Below are 20,813 nucleotides of genomic sequence, written 5' to 3'. Positions count from 1 at the left end.
TTGGATGCGTGAGTCACGTGGGCTGTTTCTGCAGCCTGCCCGCCGGAACGTCCCTCGGACGGGCGCCTGCGCCCTGCTGGGAGCTGCTCTCTGGCCCCGCCCCTCCTCTCGCGCCGCCGGGGGCAGATTCCCTCAGCCCGGCTCCCGGCGCGGGCTGCTGCCTTCGCCTCTCCTGGGGGCGGGGCCGGAGGCGCTTCTCCGCCCCGCCCCCTCCCCTCCCCCCCGGGGCCGCGCCGCGCGGGACCTGTGGCCTCCGGCCCCCGGGCGGCTGTCCCGGCCCCCGCGGAGCCCTCCCCCGCTCCCTGAGGGGTCTCTACGCTGCGGTGCGGCCTCTGCGCCCGGCGCCAGCCGCTGCCCTCCGCCTGGTCTCGGGCGGGCCCCGGGAGCCGCGTGCGGCCGCCGCAGAAGCCGCCGGGCGTCGGTGGCCCCTGAAAGGCGACGCGGTGGTGGGCGCTGGCTCGTGTGGGCCGCGGCGGGGCGCCAGCTACCGAGGCGGGCGCGGGGGGCCGGCCGCGGGCAGGGGGAGCCCCCCCGGCGGGGGGGGGGCCCGGCCGCGGGCAGGGGGAGCCCCCCCCGGGGGGGCGGGGGCCCCGGCCGCGGGCAGGGGGAGCCCCCCCCGGGGGGGGCGGGGGCCGCGGGCAGGGGGAGCCCCCCCCGGGGGGGGCGGGGGCCGCGGGCAGGGGGAGCCCCCCCCGGGGGGGGCGGGGGCCCCGGCCGCGGGCAGGGGGAGCCCCCCCGGGGGGGGGGGCGGGGGCCCCGGCCGCGGGCAGGGGGAGCCCCCCCGGGGGGGGGGGGCGGGGGCCCCGGCCGCGGGCAGGGGGAGCCCCCCCCGGGGGGGGGGCGGGGGCCCCGGCCGCGGGCAGGGGGAGCCCCCCCCGGGGGGGGGGCGGGGGCCCCGGCCGCGGGCAGGGGGAGCCCCCCCCGGGGGGGGGGCGGGGGCCCCGGCCGCGGGCAGGGGGAGCCCCCCCCGGGGGGGGGGCGGGGGCCCCGGCCGCGGGCAGGGGGAGCCCCCCCCGGGGGGGGGGCGGGGGCCCCGGCCGCGGGCAGGGGGAGCCCCCCCCGGGGGGGGGGCGGGGGCCCCGGCCGCGGGCAGGGGGAGCCCCCCCCGGGGGGGGGGGCGGGGGCCCCGGCCGCGGGCAGGGGGAGCCCCCCCCGGGGGGGGGGCGGGGGCCCCGGCCGCGGGCAGGGGGAGCCCCCCCCGGGGGGGGGGCGGGGGCCCCGGCCGCGGGCAGGGGGAGCCCCCCCCGGGGGGGGGGCGGGGGCCCCGGCCGCGGGCAGGGGGAGCCCCCCCCGGGGGGGGGGCGGGGGCCCCGGCCGCGGGCAGGGGGAGCCCCCCCCGGGGGGGGGGCGGGGGCCCCGGCCGCGGGCAGGGGGAGCCCCCCCCGGGGGGGGGGCGGGGGCCCCGGCCGCGGGCAGGGGGAGCCCCCCCCGGGGGGGGGGCGGGGGCCCCGGCCGCGGGCAGGGGGAGCCCCCCCGGGGGGGGGGGCGGGGGCCCCGGCCGCGGGCAGGGGGAGCCCCCCCGGGGGGGGGGCGGGGGCCCCGGCCGCGGGCAGGGGGAGCCCCCCCGGGGGGGGGGGCCCGGCCGGCCGAGGCAAAGCTGCATCTGCGGTGGGCCGGCCGCGCCCCGTCCCTGTTCCAGCCCAGCTTTGTGGAGCGAGATTTGCAAACGAATTTTAGTTCTGGGGTTTTCTTTGAAGTCTGTTTCTGACGTTTTTTTGTTGGAGTACGGCTACTTTCAAACCGGTTATAGAGCGTCCAGGGAGATTGACGTCTTCTCCGATTGCTTTTGTATGTTACCTTCCCGATGTCCCATTTCTGTCCGTTTATTCTTTTACGTAGAGACTGTCCGGTTTGGCCAGTGTACATGGCAGAGGGGCATTGCTGGCCCATGATGGCGTCTGTCACGTTAGTAGATGTGCAGGTGGATGAGCCTGATGGTGTGACTGATGTGGCTGGGTCCTCTGACGGTGTCACTAGAGTAGATATGGGGACATGTAGTAGGCATAGCGGTCAGTAGGTTTGCGGTATAGGGTGGTGTTTATGTGACCATCACATATTTGCACTGTATCTGAAGACCATTATCATGCATAGGGGAAACTGAGGCACCCCTACAGTAGTCAGAGGAAACATTAAGAACAGTCCCACTTCGTCACACTTGCCTCTGGATCCTTTTCAGTTTCTCTACATCCTTTCTAGACATCAGTGACCAAAGCTGGACACCATACTCCAGCTGAGGCCAAACCAGGGCTGAGTAGAGTGGCACTGTCTCCTCCCATGACTTGCATGCTATGCTTCTGTTAATGCAACCTAAAATTGCATTTGCTTTTTTTTTTGCAACAGCATCGTATTGCTGACTCATGCGGAGGCTGTGATCCACCGCAGCACACAAATCCTTCTCAGCAGTGCTGCCGCCAAGCTGGGTGGTTATCCTCCATTTTGTATCCGTACATTAGGGCTCTGGTAGCAATCAGTCTAGGAGTCAAGTCCTCAAGCACAGCAGAGTACCAAACAAATTAAGGGGTTCTGGCCCACAGGCAGGGCAAAGCAAACAGGCAGTCTAGGAGCCCAGGCCCTCAAGCAGGGTGGGGCACCAAACAGTCTATGTGGCTCTGGCCTTCAGGCAGAGCAGAGTAGCTAAGCAGCCCTTCATCCTAGCGTTGGCAGACAGCAGACAAATTCAGGCCTTTTGGCTTGTGGTCGGGAGGCTGCCACCCAGGGGTGGGGTTGGTATCAGGGAGGAGGGGGGCCCAGGCCCCCCCTACTCCACTGGGTCCCACTCCAGGGCCCTAACAGTGGTGAAGTGTTCCACCATTGCGTCAGTGGAGATCCAGCTGCAACATGCTGACCTGAATGTAGGCAGCAATGCAGCCAGAGTAGTCAGCTGTCCCGGACTCCTTCCTCCCCTCAGGGTGTTCCTGGGTCCTGGGATTGTCCTCCATCTCCTTGGGATATACTGCCAGTGGCAGTCCCAGCAGCTTCTCTGCACGTGGGGTGTCTGGTAGGCCTGCAAGTCTTTGGCGCAGCCGAGTTCCTTTTCAGGCCATTCCAGCAGCAGGTGGAGAGTATCTGTCTCCCTTAGCATCTCCACCCTAACTGAGCTGCACAGGGCTCGCCTTTTGTACTTCTTGTCCTGCCCCCATGCTTTTGTGGCCTTCTGGCTCTGCTAACCAGGGGGTGGGCAGGGATTCCTCCCTGTCAATATTGGAAGGAGACCACACCCCCTCACTGCAGGTGGCAAACAATTTAATTAGTTTTAAGACAATGCTGGACAAATTTGTGAGTGCAATTGTATGACAGGGTTGCTTGTGGTGATGGGGGGCAGGGCTCAGCAGCCCTGGGGCTCTTTTCCAGTTTATGTTTGGTGTTCCTAATGCTCACATGTCAGGGTTTCAGCAGCGGTCAGGAAAGGATTCCCTGCCCCCAGTGTTTTCTGGGAGGTTTTTTTTTAATCTCCTTTCCCTGAAGCTTCAGGGATGACTGTGGCTGGACATGGGACACTGGGTGGGGTGTGTCAGGGCTCTGAGATAGCACCAAGCAGTCTCTCTTTCAGGTGCTTGGCTGGCTGGTTCTTGCTCATATCATAGAATCATAGAATATCAGGGTTGGAAGGGACCTCAGGAGGTCATCTAGTCCAACCCCCTGCTCAAAGCAGGACCAATCCCCCACTAAATCATCCCAGCCAGGGCTTTGTCAAGCCTGACCTTAAAAACTTCTGAGGAAGGAGATTCCACCACCTCCCTAGGTAACGCATTCCAGTGCTTCATCACCCTCCTAGTGAAAAAGTTTTTCCTAATATCCAACCTAAGTCTCCCCCACTGCAACTTGAGACCATTACTCCTTGTTCTGTCATCTGCTACCACTGAGAACAGCCTAGAGCCTTCCTCTTTGGAACCCCCTTTCAGGTAGTTGAAAGCAGCTATCAAATCCCCCCTCATTCTTCTCTTCTGCAGACTAAACATCCCCAGTTCCCTCAGCCTCTCCTCGTACCTCATGTGTTCCAGTCCCCTAATCATTTTTGTTGCCCTCTGCTGAATGCTTTCCAATTTTTCCACATCCTTCTTGTAGTGTGGGGCCTAAAACTGGACACAATACTCCAGATGAGGCCTCACCAGTGTCGAATAGAGGGGAACGATCACGTCCCTCGATCTGCTGGCAATGCCCCTACTTATACATCCCAAAATGCCATTGGCCTTCTTGGCAACAAGGACACACTGTTGACTCACATCCAGCTTCTCGTCCACTGTAACCACTAGGTCCTTTTCTCCAGAACTGCTGCCGAGCCATTTGGTCCCTAGTCTGTAGCGGTGCATTGGATTCTTCCGTCTTAAGTGCAGGTCTCTGCACTTGTCCTTGTTGAACCTCATCAGATTTCTTTTGGCCCAATCCTCCAATTTCTCTAGGTCCCTCTGTATCCTATACCTACCCTCCAGCGTATCCACCTCTCCTCCCAGTTGAGTGTCATCTGCAAACTTGCTGAGGGTGCAATCCACACCATCCTCCAGATCATTAATGAAGATATTGAACAAAACCAGCCCCGGGACTGACCCTTGGGGCACTCCACTTGATACCGGCTGCCAACTAGACATGGAGCCATTGATCACTACCCGTTGAGCCTGACAATCTAGCCAGATTTCTATCCACCTTATAGTCCATTCATCCAGCCCATACTTGTTTAACTTGCTGGCAAGAATATTGTGGGAGACAGTGTCAAAAGCTTTGCTAAAGTCAAGGAACAACACGTCCACTGCTTTCCCCTCATCCACAGAACCAGTTATCTCGTCATATAAGGCGATTAGATTAGTCAGGCATGACTTGCCCTTGGTGAATCCATGCTGACTGTTCCTGATCACTTTCCTCTCATCTAAGTGCTTCAGAATTGATTGCTTGAGGACCTGCTCCATGATTTTTCCAGGGACTGAGGTGAGGCTGTCTGGCCTGTAGTTCCCAGGATCCTCCTTCTTCCCTTTTTTTAAAGATGGACACTACATTAGCCTTTTTCCAGTTGCCCAGGACTTCCCGTGATCGCCATGAGTTTTCAAAGATAATGGCCAATGGCTCTGCAATCACATCCACCGACTCCTTTAACACTCTCGGATGCAACGCATCCGGCCCCATGGACTTGTGCATGTCCAGCTTTTCTAAATAGTCCCAAACCACTTCTTTCTCCACAGAGGGCTGGTCACCTCCTCCCCATGCTCTGCTGCCCAGTGCAGTTGTCTGGGAGCTGACCTTGTTAGTGAAGACAGAGGCAAAAAAAGCATTGAGTACATTAGCTTTTTCCACATCCTCTGTCACTAGGTTGCCTCCCTCATTCAGTAAGGGGCCCACACTTTCCTTGACTTTCTTCTTGTTGCTAACATACCTGAAGAAACCCTTCTTGTTACTCTTAGCATCTCTTGCTAGCTGCAACTCCAAGCGTGATTTGGCCTTCCTGATTTCACTCCTGCGTGCCCGAGCAATATTTTTATACTCTCCCCTGGTCATTTGTCCAATCTTCCACTTCTTGTAAGCTTCTTTTCTGTGTTTAAGATCAGTAAGGATTTCACTGTTAAGCCAAGCTGGTCGCCTGCCATATTTACTATTCTTTCTACACATATGCTCAGAGTCTAATTGATCACCATACGTGGGGTTAGGAAGGAATTTCCCCTAGGTCAGATTGGCAGTGACCGTGGGTGGGGTTTCATCTTCCCCTGCAGTGTGTGGATGTAGGTCACTTGCCAGGATTATCTGGGTATATCCCATTTAATCATTTCTCTGCCATTGCAGGGGCCTCGAGCACTGGTGCACCCCAGGGCCTCCTATTCTCTGCCTGTGACATGTAATGATCTAGTCTCCTGTGCAGGAGTGGCAGGTTTGTAGAAATTTTGCTGGTGCCCAGAACTCCCACTCCCCCCCGCCTAAGGCTCTGGGAGGGAGTTTGGGTGCAGGCCCTGGGCTGGGGCAGGGGATTGGGGTACAGGCTCTGGGAGGGAGTTTGGGTGCAAAATGGGATAGAGGTTGGGCTCTGGGAGGGAGTTTGGGTAGGGGAGGGGGTCTGCGGTGCACGCTCTGGGCTGGGGATGTAGGAGGGGGTGAGGGGTGCAGGCTCTGGGAGGGAGTTTGGAGATGGGGGTGTGTGGAGGGAGGGGATGCAAGCTCTGGGAGGGAGTTGGGGGTCGGAGTGAGTGCGGAGGGAGGGGGTGCAGGGATGAGGGGTTTGGGGTGTGGCTGGGGATGAGGGGTTTGGGGTGTGTGAGGGGGTTCAGGGCTGGGGCAGAGGCTTAGGGTGTGGGGGGATGAGGGCTATGGCTGGGGCCAGGGATGAGGGGTGTGGGAGAGACTCAGGACTAGGGCAGAGGGTTGGGGTGAGGGCTCTGGCTGGGGGTGCAGGCTGTGGGGTGGGGTGGAGCTGGGGAGTTTGAGGTGTAGGCAGGCTGCCCCTGGAGTGGGGACAGAGAGGAGGACTCCCCCCAGCCCTCTCCCCTCTGGCAGCAGTGAGCTCTGGGGGAGGGGCCTCCCTCTCTCCCCCCGGCAGCACACTCACCTCACACGACTGTCACTACACTTGCTCCTAGGGCCCCTCTCAAGTCCAGGAAGCCCCCTTGCCTCCCCTGTGGTGGGTGCCAGGGAGGCTGCCATCACATATGCCTCTCCTCCCCTGCTGCCCCTCACTATAGCCTCAATGGGGGTGAGGGATAGGGCTGCCCCTTGCCCACCGTGGGGCAGGAGCGGTGACTGCGGGTGGGGGGGCCCCTGTGCTGGTGGAGGATCCTGCTGGGAAAGGGAAGGGTCCGAGGTGGAAAGGCAGGGTAAGGGCAGCCTGCCCAGCCATTAGTGAGCGGAGGGGCACTAGGACCTGGTGGTGGCAGTTGATGCGCGAGTCAGCGTGGAGCTGCAGGGGAGAGGCAGGAATGCTCTGGGCGGGGGCCCCGAGGGCAGCAAGTGGGGGCCAGGGGACACTTGGAGGAGATGCGTGGGGGCAGCAGCTGGGGCCAGGGGTGAGACCTGGCCCCAAACATTGATGGAGCCGGGCCCTGAATATTGCTGGAGCCCGGGCAGCACGGGCCCATACAACTCGCTGCCCCTGCTCCGGTGGGCTGTAATACTTTGGTCTCATTTTGTTTGGTGTGTGAGTGCTGGGTGATGTTGATGACCTGTGATATACAGGAGGTCAGACTAGGTGATCTAAGGGTAACTTCTGGCCTTAAACTCTATGACAATGACTCTAAAAGTCTCCTGCCCTAGGAGTCACCTACCAGGTTCTGGTCCTTTCTCTTGTCATTTATAAACTGTGCACAGTCTTGCCATTCAGCACTCCAGCATTCAAAAGCAGCAGTCACACCCCAAAAATCATCTGATTTTTAAAAAAGTCAACACTGTGGTCTGTTTGCTCTCTGCTTTTTGAGCCTTTAGGGTTCATGTTTTCCAGCTTTACTCCACAACCAGGAAGGCTTGAAACTTACTTTCTTTTTTTAGTGGAAGCTGGAATTCTCACCTGAGTGAAAGAGCTGGGGCTTTGAGAAAAACACCAAATCTCACAACACTCATGATAGTATCACATGAGCTGGCAACGCTGGAGCAACCCTCGCAGGCAGAAACATAAAGCCAGCCCATAACAGGAACCGATAGTCTTAGCTTCAGTGAACTCTGGCCTCAACCCAACCATAGGCAAAAGCCTCAGACATGATGGACCGTATGTTATCTTGAAGGTCAGTAGCCTCAGAGAAATGGGGGAAGCATCTTTCAGAGTGTAGGGTCTTCTACTGAATTCCAGTATTGCCAAGGCCAGGAGCGCAGAATCATGGTTTTTGGCTGGTGGTCTGATTTTGGAACTTCTCCCCAACATGTGTGTGACGATTAGTCTTTTACCAGCTCTTGCACATTTTTAACAAGGTGATTTTGGCCCCTGCTGCAACAGCATCTGCAGGGAGACCCAGCTGAGAACAGGGCTTAAAAGTGCTTGACTCTGTACAAACACTTTTGAAGTGCGTGTTGAGGCAGGTAACGAGAGCTCCTGACCTGAACTCACGCTTTAGTGTAACGTACAGTGGGGAGTTTCTGATGTGGGAGCTAGATAGCCAACTCATTTTATGCAGGTGCCACCACATATTTGATAGATGGGAACAATTTTTAATACCTGCTGAAGTGGGCAGGTTCCAAACTGGTGATCTACAGGTGATGGGCTCTGTAGCTCATTAGCAATGCCCTTAGCAGAAACCAATGCAAAAGCTGGGATTTGGTCTCTTGGCTGGCAGTTTAGTGCATAGTCTATTCGGCTATAGGAAACTGTCTGGGGGAGTGTCTCAGGCTGGTTTTGCTTCCACAAAATAATATGAAGGCTGGAGCTTTTAGTGTCAGTGTGAGAGTGGCTGCAGCATGGACCAACATCACATTATGTGCCAGAGTCAGCAGCACCGGCATTCTGAATTCCCTACATTCCTCCCTCCAGCCCCAGAAGAAACTCAAGGGGCTTTTCCAATCCCCACTCCACAAACACGGGGCACAATCCAACCCTCAGTAAACTCTTCAGACAGCATTTTCAAACCTAAAATCAGGCCCCTACACCAGTGTTGTCAACCCCCAGCATTCAAAAAGCGTTAGGCTCCCAAAATGATGAGATTTAAGAAAAATGTTTTCAAGATTTTCTCTGCAATCATGAGATCTAGAAACTTTTCTTTCAGTGAAAGCTGAGATCTCACAAATATGTGGCTTCCAGCAGCTGGGCAATCTCTGTAATAACAATCATAACAGAGAGAGAAGATACCAAGAGCAATTGTGGCATTGGGGGAGACTAGCTTCCAGGTAGAATAAGCACCAATAATAGTACCTAGCTCTTTCCTATTAAGACCGTGGTTCTCAAACTGGGGTCCAGGAGGGTACTCCACGGGGTCTGCATGTCATGTCCGGGGCTGCTGGCCCCGCTGACCAACTCCTCCCCACCCTTCCCAGTGCCTCCTGCATGCCATGGAACAGCTGGGAGGGAGGGAGGGGGAGGAGTGGGGACAGGGAACGCTCAGGGGAGGGGGTGGAAAGAGGCAGGGAAGAGGAGGGGCAGGAGTGGAGAGGGGGTGGGAAGAGGTGGGGCAGGGCCTTGGGAAAGGGGTGGAGTGGGGTTGGGGCTTGGGACTGAGTGGGGGTTGAGCACCCCCAGGGAAAATTAGAAGCCAGCTTGGGGGTCCATGAAAATTTTTAAAATCAAAATGGACCTCAGGTTGCCAAAATTTAAGAACCGCTGTATTAGGAGATCTTCTCATGTACAGATAAGCATTCAGGGCACTTCCAGAGGAAACTGGTTCATTTATTTACCCTGATTTAAAGGGCCAAACTGTAAGCAGCTGTAAGACATGATTCTGCAATCATAGAGGAAAGGGGAGTTACAGGCCTCTCCAGGACCCTGTTGGTGATGTGTTCTCAGCAGTGGTCCGGCGGGGATCCTCCTGAAACATGTCAGCCTGAACAGTCTTAGCACCATTCCCCTTTAAGGACTCCCTGGGTCACTTCCTACCCCTTCCTCAGATTCAACCATATCTGCAGCATCCTCTGCTTCCCCTCTGCAGTGTGACTGGTCTCTGCATCCTGGGGTGCAGGCCATTCTTCTGCTGGAGACAGTGTCAAGCCTCCTTCCCCTCCGGCAGTCCCACCCTGACTGAGCAGCTCTGCAGGCTTTTATACCGGACTTCCAGGTGGACCATGCCGCAGGCTGCTTCTGCTAGGAGGGAAGGATTAACCCCCTCTGTACTAGTGCAGGGCTGATCCGCCCCATCACACACAGCCAAATGCAAGATAGTACTTGGGGAACAGAGAATTGATGCTATACCTACAGGAGGGGGGCCTCAGTCTTGGGAAGCAGTGACTCGGAGAAGGACTTAGGGCTCATCAGAGATATTTGCCTCAACCTGAGCTATCAGTGCAATGTTGTGGCTTGGCTGTATAAAATGGGGACTATCAAGTGGAAGATGGGAAGATACACGGCTTTGGGAAGCCTGTTACTAGAACACTGTGTCCACTTCTGGGGCCACCCTCCAAGAAGGATGTGGAAATGCTGGAGACACGTCAGAGGAGGGCTACAAAAATGATGCAAGATCTGGAAAACAGGTCTTACGATGTGAGCTCAGCTTGTTCAGTGTGTCGAAGAGATGACTGAGGTGTGATGTGGTCTCTGTGTCTAGGTCCTTGCCTGTGGGAAAGAGATCTGAGAGTGGGGGGTTTTTCAGCCTTGCTGGCAAATGCAGAACAAGGCTGAAGTTAGACAAATTCACCCTTGAAATGAGGGTGAATAAACATTGGACATCTTTCCTGGGAGGGGGTGCACTCGCCTTCCTTTGGAATCTTTGTGAGGAGTTTGGGTATGTTTCTAAAAGACGTGCTTCCATCCAGCTTTTGGGAGAGGTTCTGTGACCGGGGGGGGCGGGTCAGGCAGGATTGTCAGCGTGGTCCCTTATAGCGTATGAATCGCTCTGCTCTCCCCTTCCTCCCTGGGGAGAATGGGATCTCCTGCATTTCCCTCAGCAGGGTAGAGCTTTGAAATAGTCAACAAAACTATGTAAAATGGGAAGGGATTCCTGTGAATAGTCTGGGTAAGGCAGAAATACCCCCCTGGAAAGGAAGCAAACATAAAAAAGGAGTACTTGTGGCCCCTTAGAGACTAACCCATTTATTTGAGCATGAGCTTTCGTGAGCTACAGCTCACTTCATCGGATGCATACCGTGGAAACTGCAGCAGACTTTATATACACACAGAGATCATAAAACAAAGTCTGCTGCAGTTTCCACAGTATGCATCCGATGAAGTGAGCTGTAGCTCACGAAAGCTCATGCTCAAATAAATTGGTTAGTCTCTAAGGTGCCACAAGTCCTCCTTTTCTTTTTGCGAATACAGACTAACACGGCTGTTATTCTCAAACATAAAAAGCCTCCCATAAGAGGAGCAAAGAAACTTGTTATACACTGGTGCCATCTTGTGGATATCTATGGAAGTGGCAGAGAACTTGCAAGAACAGAAATCTGAGAGCTATTTGGAAAGAGTCTGATAGAAATTAGAGCAGGGGTGGCCAACCTGGGGCTCCGGAGCCACATGCGGCTCTTCAGAAGTTAATCTGCGGCTCCTTGTCTAGGTATGGGCTCCGGGAGGGCTGGAGCTACAGGCACCAACTTTCCAATGTGCCGGGGGGCGCTCACTGCTCAACCCCTGGCTCTGCCACAGGCCCTGCCCCCTCCCCTGAGCCTGCCGTGCCCTCACTCCCCCCCCCTCCCCCAGAGCCTCCTGCATGCCATGAAACAGCTGATGGGGAGGGAAGGGGAGACACTGATTGGCGGGGCTGCTGGTGGGTGGGAGGCGCTGGGAGCAGGGGGTGGAAGCGGATGGGGGGCTGCTGACTTACTACTGTGGCTCTTTGGCAATGTACATTCGTAAATTCTGGCTCCTTCTCAGGCTCAGGTTGGCCATCCCTGGTGTATGCTCTGGAGAAGCTCTGCCCATATATTTGGGGACGGCGTTTCCACCTGCAGATTGACCATGCTGCACTGAAGTGACTTCACACAGTCAAAAATACTAACACAAAAACTTCTTCGGTGGAGAAGACTTAGCTCTTCAAGACTTTGATTTTGAGATACAACATTTCAGGAGCCTCTAACAAAGTGGCTGATGCACTCTCCCGGGAAGGTTTCCCAGAATCAGCTGGGTTAAAATGTCCCTGTATTCTAGGTCATTGTAGTCCTTAAAATGTGGAAAATACTGTTTAGTTCTTCAGGTAATTAGTAGTAAAATTAGAGGTGCATGTATCTTATTAACTCTGTTTTCCTAAACCTCCAGGAAGAAATCCCAGCCGGTGTGGACCCGATCTGAACCAGGCTGGCCAACACCCTCTGTGATTTGGGGGGCGTGATAATGAAAGGGGAGGGGTAGCTCCCTTTTATGGACAGCCAGCCAGCTAGTAGCTATAAAATCCCTCTTACTAGCTGTTCTCTAATTGCTCTTTTAACCCTGTAAAGGGTTAAAAAGTCTCACTGCTATGTATAGGTAAAAGGAAGTAAGTGGGCACCTGGCCAAAAGAGCCAATGGGAAGGCTAGAACTTTTTAAAATTGAGAGAAGACTTCCCTTTTGTCTGTCTGTGGCTGTTCTCCTGGAGCGAGGCGGCAGGGAAGAGCTGTGCTGTAAGAAGCTTGGGCCAGGTATGAAAAAATCATCAGTATCATACCTAGAAACTCCTCATTTGAAACCCCAGCTATGTCAGTAGATTAGGAAATGTCTAGAAAGACGCAATTAGGTTTATGCCTTTATGGCTTGTGGATTCCTCTGTGCTAACCCCAGGTGCTTTTGTTTTGCTTGTAACCTTTAAGCTGGACCTCAAGAAAGCTATTCTTGGTGCATAATCCTTGTAGTTGCTCTTTTAAAATCTAGCAATAGCCTGAGTCCCCGGATGTATTTTCATTTTCTTTCTTTTTTTTAATAAAATTTACTTTTTTAAGAACAGAATTGGATTTTTGTGTCTTAAGAGGTTTGTGCATGTTGTTTAATTATCTGGGTGGCAACAGCTGATTTCCTTTTTTTTTCTTTCTCAGCTCTTCCCCAGATCGGGGGTTGAAAGGGCTTGAGGGTACCTCACAGGAAGGAATTCCCAAGTGCGCCTTCCTGGGCTCTCAAAGGGGTTCTGCACTTGGGTGGTGGCAGCATCTACCAATCCAAGGTCAGAGAAAAGCTGTAACCTTGGGAATAATTTACCTAGATTTCAGTAAGGTGTTTGATACCGTGCCAAATGGGGAATTATTAGTTAAATTGGATAAGATGGGGATCAATAGGAAAATTGAAAGGTAGATAAGGAATTGGTTAAAGTGGAGACTACAACTGGTCCTACTGAAAGGTGAACTGTCAGGCTGGAGGGAGGTTACCAGTGGAGTTCCTCAAGGATCGGTTTTGGGACCAATCTTATTTAATCTTTTTATTACTGACCTCGGTACAAAAAGTGGAGTGTGCTAAAAAGTTTGCAGATGACACAAAGCTGGGAGGTATTGCCAATTTAGAGAAGGATCGGGATATCATATAGGAAGATCTGGATGACCTTGTAAACTGGAGTAATAGTAATAGGATGAAATTTAATAGTGAGAAGTGTAAGGTCCTGCATTTAGGGATTAATAACTAGAATTTTAGTTATAAGCTGGGGATTCATCAATTAGAAGTAACGGAGGAGGAGAAGGTCCTTGGAGTATTGGTTGATCATAGGATGACTATGAGCCGCCAATGTGATATGGCCATGAAAAAAGCTAATGCGGTCTTGGGATGCATCAGGCGAGGTATTTCCAGTAGGGATAAGGAGGTTTTAGTACGGTTATACAAGGCACTGGTGAGACCTCACTTGGAATACTGTGTGCAGTTCTGGTCTCCCATGTTTAAGAAGGACGAATTCAAACTGGAACAGGTACAGAGAAGGGCTACTAGGATGATCTGAGGAATGGAAAACCTGTCTTATGAAAGGAGACTCAAGGAGCTTGCCTTGTTTAGCCTAACTAAAAGAAGGTTGAGGGGAGATAGGATTGCTCTCTATAAATATATCAGAGGAATAAATACCAGGGAGGGAGAGGAATTATTTAAACTCAGTACCAAAATGAACACAAGAACAAATGGATATAAACTGGTCATTGGGAAGTTTAGACTTGAAATTAGACGAAGGTTTCTAACCATCAGAGGAGTGAAGTTTTGGAATAGCCTTCCAAGGGAAGCAGTGGGGGCAAAAGATCTATCTGGCTTTAAGATTAAACTCGATAAGTTTATGGAGGAGATGGTATGATGGGATAACATGATTTTGGTAATTAATTGATCTTTAAATATTCATGGTAAATAGGCCCAATGGCCTGTGATGGGATATTAGATGGGGTGCGATCTGAGTTACCCAGGAAAGAATTTTCTGTAGTATCTGGCTAGTGAATCTTGACCCATATGCTCAGGGTTTAGCTGATCGCCATATTTGGGGTCGGGAAGAAATTTTCCTCCAGGGCAGATTGGAAGAGACCCTGGAGGTTTTTCGCCTTCCTCTGTCGAATGGGGCACGGGTCACTTGCTGGAGGATTCTCTACTCCTTGAAGTCTTTAAACCATGATTTGAGGACTTAAATAGCTCAGACATAGGTGAGAGGTTTTTTGCAGGAGTGGTGGGTGAAATTCTGTGGCCTGTGTTGTGCAGGAGGTCAGACTAGATGATCATAATGGTCCCTTCTGACCTAAATATCTATGAAATAATACAAGCCTGGAGGGGCCAGTGTTAATTTTTAGAGTCCTTGCGGGCCCCCCCTTCTGCACTCAAAGTGCCAGAGTGGGGAATCAGCCTTGACAGGAGTGATCCCTTCCTGTACCTCTCTCTGCAGGGCTCTCCAGTCAGTGCACGGCTCCGATCACCAGCTGTGCCCAGGCGCCCTGTGTTCGGGCTGGCCTCCCAATAGGCATGCCGGGCTGCATGAAGTACCTGATGTTCGTGTTCAGTGCGCTCGTGTTCATAAGTGTGTGTGGCCGGACAGGTCCTGGCACAGGCTGGGGCCCTTGCTCATTTGCTCACTGCCTTTACACTGCACTCCAGAGCCAGGGTGAGAAGGGTCCCAGTGCCCGCAGTATGGGCATGACCTGCCTGCACCATGCAGGGCCAGCTCTCACGCTGCCACTGGAGAAGCCCCCAGACCAGTTGTCCCCTGGGGTCAGCTCTGGCACCTGCACTCCCATCCTCCAGGACAGCTGAGCCCAGAGCTGCCTTGCCTCTGCCTGCTCTTCTGCCCTCTCTGCTCATGAAGTTGGCAGCTCTCGGGCCTGCCGGAGGAGCCTCCAAGCCAAGGTGGCAGTGACTGGCGGAGCAGTGGGTGGAAGACTTGTGGGCTCTGTCTCCCTGCTGGGAGGTACCAGGCTCTGGGAATAAGCAGGGATCGGACCCTCCCAGCACTGGCAGACATCACACCATGGGCGTGTGTGGGAGTCCAAACCTTGACACGAAGCCAGAGGGGGCAACTTTCCCCCTTGGGTGCAGGGGGCTCAGAGCTCTCCTGAGAACCTAGGCGCACCACCCCGCTGCCCAGCACTGACCTGCTCTCAATGTGCCACATGGAGGTTGCTGCTCTTCTGGCTGAGGTGGGCCTGGATGCCTCTCCAGAGCCCATCAGCCCGCCCAGGGGGTGGTGTTCCTTCCCCACAGGGCTCAGCTTGCTCGGCAGTCCCTCTTCTCTGGCCTGTGACAGCAGGGGGCACTACACGGTGCCATGTCTGGGCCCAGGATGCCCTTCTGTCCTCGGGGGAAGTGTGCTCTGCCTGCAGCTGTGCTAGGCCCTGCTCCAGGGCAGGCTCAGGCTGCGGGCAGCTGCCAGCTTGTGGCACTGCTGTTCCTGCACAGCACGACCCCCAGGCGCCGGGCAGGGCGGGGGGAGCCTGGGGCAGGGCGGGTCCCGGCACCTCTGCCTTGGCCCTCTGAGCGCAGGCCGGGGGAAACTCGCTCCAGCGCCGGCGTGAGAGCATTGCCTCAGCTCCACCCTGTCTGGGGTAGCGGGTAGGCCCAGGGGCCCCAGCCCAGCAGGGACTGGGGGGACGTTCAGCCCCAGGCCAGCCCTCCTCAGTGTTGGGAACACTGGGGCATGGCCACTAGGTAACTCGAGGGGATGGAAGACCACGCGTGTCGATGAAGCCCCCTCGCACTGGGCCCAGGTGTCCTTGGCCCCCCCTCCTGCCTGGAGGCACTCGCAGCAGCTCTGCGTACTAGGCCCAAGTGTCCTTGGCCCCCCTGCCTGGAGGCACTCGCAGCAGTTATGCTAAAAATCTGCAACAGTATGTTGCAGAGTCAGACTGCCTGAAACTAAGCAAGGCCAAACAGGGGAGATATGGAAGAACAATGCTGAATAAAGCAGCTTTATGTAGAGTTTAACAAATGATACAAAGAATCAGGGAACTAGCTGGGAACTGGATTGGCTGGCTATATGGATACTTGGGGCAGCTTGCTATTGGATAAGTATGCTGGGAAAAAGGATGTATAAAAGCCTGTGTAACTTCCTGAAGGTTTTATTCTCCCTGTACCTTTTTGCAGCTGCAAATAAACTTTTCTGCTTCTCCACCCCGTTGTGATTATTGGGTGCAGCACACCGGGTAACGAACCAACTCAAGCTGTTGTTCAGCCTCTCGGCACTGGGTGCCAGCAACAGCTTTTGGCGTCCCTGGGTGGGCGACGAGGCTGCAATTTAGCCTTGCCCGGACCCCTCCTGGAGGTCGAGGATTGCGGCGAGAGCCAACGCCCAGCGCGCACCGGTGAGTTCATCGGGGGCCTCGGAGGAGACGCGATTTGATCGACCCCAGAGGGCACAACGGTGCAACGCACTCATATAGTGGAGAAGCTGTTGTGGACGGCAGTGAAGAACCGGTCCCTTAGACATGGGGGAGGAGCAGCTGCAGGCCACGGTGAAGAACCGGTCCCTTGAATAAGGTAGGAACCTTTTAAAATCCGGATTATACGCTCTGTTGGAACCTGGGGACGCCCAGAGTTACCCTGTAGGTATGGGACAGGGACAGAGCTCAGAGGTTAGGGTACGGTGTACGCCCCTAGAGTGCATTCTAGCAAACTGGAAGGTATTTGGTGCGGATCCAATGACTAAGAGCCAATTAAAACAATTCTGTACAGTTGACTGGCCTCAATATCAACTAGAGGACCAGGAGTGGTGGCCACCAGGAGGGTCAGTTAATTACAACACGATCCTTCAGTTACTCCTGTTCTGTCAGAGAACAAGGAAATGAAATGAACATATGTATGTATTCGACATTGGTGTGACATTACACATGTAATGTATTCGACATTGGTGAGGCCTCATCTGGAGTACTGTGTCCAGTTTTGGGCCCCAAACTACAAGAAGGATGTGGATAAATTGGAGAGAGTCTAGCGAAGGGCAACAAAAATGATTAGGAGTCTAGAACACATGACTTATGAGGAGAGGCTGAGGGAGCTGGGATTGTTTAGCCTGCAGAAGAGAAGAATGAGGGGGGATTTGATAGCTGCTTTCAACTACCTGAAAGGGGGTTCCAAAGAGGATGGCTCTAGACTGTTCTCAATGGTAGCAGATGACAGAACGAGGAGTAATGGTCTCAAGTTGCAGTGGGGGAGGTTTAGATTGGATATTAGGAAAAACTTTTTCACTAAGAGGGTGGTGAAACACTGGAATGCGTTACCTAGGGAGGTGGTAGAATCTCCTTCCTTAGAGGTTTTTAAGGTCAGGCTTGACAAAGCCCTGGCTGGGATGATTTAACTGGGAATTGGTCCTGCTTCGAGCAGGGGGTTGGACTAGATGACCTTCTGGGGTCCCTTTCAACCCTGATATTCTATGATTCTATGATTCTATGCGCATTTGTTTCTGACTTTATGTACTCGACCAGATATTTTACAGCGCTGTAATCTGACTCCGACTGGTTCGGTAGCAGCTAATGTTAGTCCCCAGACCCCCACCCCCACTGTAATGGCAGAGGCGGTGTCCCCTTCGGCCCCTACACCCACACCTTGTAAGTCCCCAATGGTTGGCCTATACCCCTTAATCACCGAAACTAAAGTCGCCCGGTCTGGATCAGACAGGCGTCCGGCCACAACTATGCAGGTTTATACTCATGTGCCCTTTAATCCTGTGGATTTGGCTGCTTTCAAAGCACAGGCAGGAGAGTTTTCCACCAACCCAAGCAGGTTTATATCAGTCTTTGAGGGGTGCCTCAGTAGTCACAAGCCGGACTGGGATGATTGTAACGTCCTCCTGCGAACCCTATTGTCTGAGGTTGAAAGACAACGGGTTGTGTCCAAGGCAAGGGAGGAGGCGCAGAGACGGTACGACCGGGATCGTATTAATGTCCCTGACCTGGATGCACAAGTCCCCCGAGCAGACCCCAGGTGGGATCCAAATGATCCTGGGGATATGACCCGCCTTACCTCCTATAAGGAGTTGCTTTTGCATGGACTCCGTCACTCGGCTGTCCGACATAATAATTGGGCAAAGCCATATGAAGTAATGCAGGATTTAAAAGAAAGCCCAGGGGCCTTTCTACAGCGTATTCGGGACACCATTCGACAGAACACTAATGCAGACCCCGATGATCAGGCAACTGAGTCAATTATTAAGGGATTTTTTACAAGCAGAGCAGCCCCTGATATTAAGAGAAAGTTACAAAAAAAGGACGATTTAATGGGCATGACCATGGCACAAATTTTAGAGACTGCAAACCGAGCTTATAGTCTGAGAGAGACAGAGAAGGAGAGAAAGCAAGTGAGATTGATGGTAACAGCGGTACAGGCCGGCACTAAGAGAAGTGGCCGGGGAGGAAGGGGCCGTGGATGCGACCGTCCGGGCCTGCAGGAGAGACGACTGGGTTGCAACCAGTGTGCCCTGTGTCAACAGGAGGGACACTGGAAAAATGAGTGCCCAAAGAGGAAAGAAAAGGGGGGTGCCCCTATGATGGCGATGGTGGAGCAGGAATAGGGGTGTCAGGGGAGACGGACCACCCTACCCCCGGAACCCCGAGTAAAGATGCGGGTGGGAAGCTCAGAAATAGATTTTTTAGTGGACTCTGGAGCGGCCCGAACTGCCGTAAATCAGCCTCTTCAGTTGCCAGTAGCAGATTCCCTTACTGTGGTGGGAGCCACAGGCAGGGACACCAAGTGCCCAGTGTATGCCCCAGCGGAATGTGCTTTGGGAGACAGGACTATATCCCACAAGCTGGTATACCTCCCTGAGTGTCCAACACCTCTGCTGGGACGGGATCTACTTTGTCGCCTCGGTGCCACCCTGCATTTTACTGAGGACGAAATAACCCTTACCTTACCCCCTGAGAATGCCTGGATCATGACCCTTGCAGTTGAGCCCTCAGCCATGCAAGCCCCAGAATGGAGCCCGTGGGAAGACCAGGTGTACCCCCTCGTGTGGGCATCAGGGATTCCAGGAAAGGCCACCCACCAGACCCCTATTACTATTCAGCTCATACCAGGGAAAGGCCCAGTGCAAGTAAAACAGTATCCAATCAAGAGGGAAGCCAGAGAAGGTTTACAGGAAACTATAGATCGATTCCTAATGTATGGTATTCTCCGAGAATGTCAGTCAGCCTGGAACACTCCCATTCTACCCGTACAGAAGCCTGATGGCACGTATCGGCTGGTACAGAACCTAAGGGCAGTCAATGAACGGGTTAAGACTCTGCACCCTCTTGTCCCTAACCTGTACACCTTATTGGCTTCTATAGGGGGACAGTATACCCATTTTTCAGTCCTTGATCTGAAAGATGCTTTCTTTACCATCCCAGTTGCCACCCCATCACAGGAGATCTTCTCCTTTGAGTGGGAGAACCGAAAAAGGGTTAAAAAGCAACTTTGCTGGACAGTGTTGGCCCAGGGATTTAAAAATTCCCCCACCCTCTTTGGCCAGGCTCTGGCCAGGGACCTACAGGAGTGGGATAATGAGGAGGCCCTCCTTCTGCAGTATGTAGATGATTTGTTAATTGCCACTGTGGGCCAAACACCCTGCCTTAAAGCCACCGTGAGCCTCCTGAATTTTATTGGACTCTGGGGATATCGTGTAGCACGGAGTAAGGCTCAAATTGCCCTCCCAGAGGTACGGTACCTCAGGTTTCACATATGGCAAGGGGAGCGTCAGCTTTCAAGCGAAAGAAAGGAAGCTATCTGTCAAGTTCCTACCCCAAGTAACCGTAAGCGGCTCAGGGCATTTCTGGGTATGGCAGGCTTTTGCAGGATATGGATCCCAGAGTTTGGACTGTGGGCTAAACCCCTGTACGACTGTGTAAAAGGAGCAGATCATGACCCCTTCTATTGGACCCCAGAGGCTGACAGGGCATTTAAAATCCTGAAAAGAAAATTGATGGAAGCCCCGGCTCTGGGCCTGCCAGATCTCTCTAAGCCATTTCCTCCAGTAGCCTCAGCATTGAATCCTGCCTCCTCTCATCACGCTGCCACCACCTTTCAGCCTCAGCCCTCTCTTCAGCCTGCCACTTACTCTCCTCAGCCCGCCACCTCTCCTCCCAGTCATTTTGTGCTTTCCTGCACTCTGACATTGTCTGCCTCCACGTATTCATCTGTGCTGTCAGTGGGGAAGGACAGCATGAGTTCAGAGAACATTTAATCACGAGTGCATTTTTTTCACCTTCTAATATTCGCAAGCCTCTGGGAAGGAGAAGATCCTGTGATCCTTGAAACACATGCAGCTGGTGGAGAAAAAAAAAGGGACAGTGGTATTTAAAAAGACACATTTTATAGAACAATGGGTACACTCTTTCACGGTAAACCTTGCTGTTAACATTACATACATAGCACATGTGCTTTCGTTACAAGGTCGCATTTTGCCTCCCCCCACCACGTGGCTAGCCCCTCACCCTCCCCCGTGGCTAACAGCGGGGAACATTTCTGTTCAGCCACAGGCAAACAGCCCAGCAGGAACAGGCACCTCTGAATGTCCCCTTAAGAAAAGCACCCTATTTCAACCAAGTAAGCATGAATGATATCACTCTCCTGAGGATAACACAGAGAGATAAAGAACGGATGTTGTTTGAATGCCAGCAAACATACCCTGCAATGCTTTGTTCTACAATGATTCCCGAGTACGTGCTACTGGCCTGGAGTGATAAAGTGTCCTACCATGGTGGACGGAATAAGGCTGCCCTCCCCAGAAACCTTTTGCAAAGACTTTGGGAATACATCCAGGAGAGCCACGAATGCCAGGGCAAATTAATCATTAAACATGCTTGCTTTTAAACCATGTATAGTATTTTAAAAGGTACACTCACCGGAGGTCCCTTCTCTGCCTGCCGGCTCCAGGAGGCAGCCTTGGGTGGGTTTGGG

At 54.0% G+C, this 20,813-nt stretch overlaps 1 long non-coding RNA gene across 3 annotated transcripts; it reads left to right on the top strand.

Moving 5' to 3' along the window:
* The first annotated feature begins 1,565 nt into the window (after positions 1-1,565).
* Positions 1,566-12,455, top strand: LOC140901430 (uncharacterized). 3 transcript variants are annotated; one of them, XR_012155853.2, is made up of 4 exons: positions 1,566-1,788; positions 2,341-5,851; positions 7,456-7,688; positions 11,411-12,455. It is a non-coding gene; the product is annotated as an uncharacterized LOC140901430 (long non-coding RNA). The 3 variants fall into 3 exon arrangements; XR_012155854.2 differs by having other exon boundaries at positions 1,566-2,420; positions 5,767-5,851; XR_012155852.2 differs by having other exon boundaries at positions 1,566-5,851.
* Positions 12,456-20,813: the final 8,358 nt, after the last annotated feature.

This window comes from Lepidochelys kempii, chromosome 21 (genome assembly GCF_965140285.1).
Source record: "Lepidochelys kempii isolate rLepKem1 chromosome 21, rLepKem1.hap1, whole genome shotgun sequence".
Taxonomy (NCBI): domain Eukaryota; kingdom Metazoa; phylum Chordata; order Testudines; family Cheloniidae; genus Lepidochelys; species Lepidochelys kempii.
The sequence above is the reverse complement of the archived record's forward strand: the minus strand, read 5'-3'. Positions and strand labels throughout refer to the sequence as shown.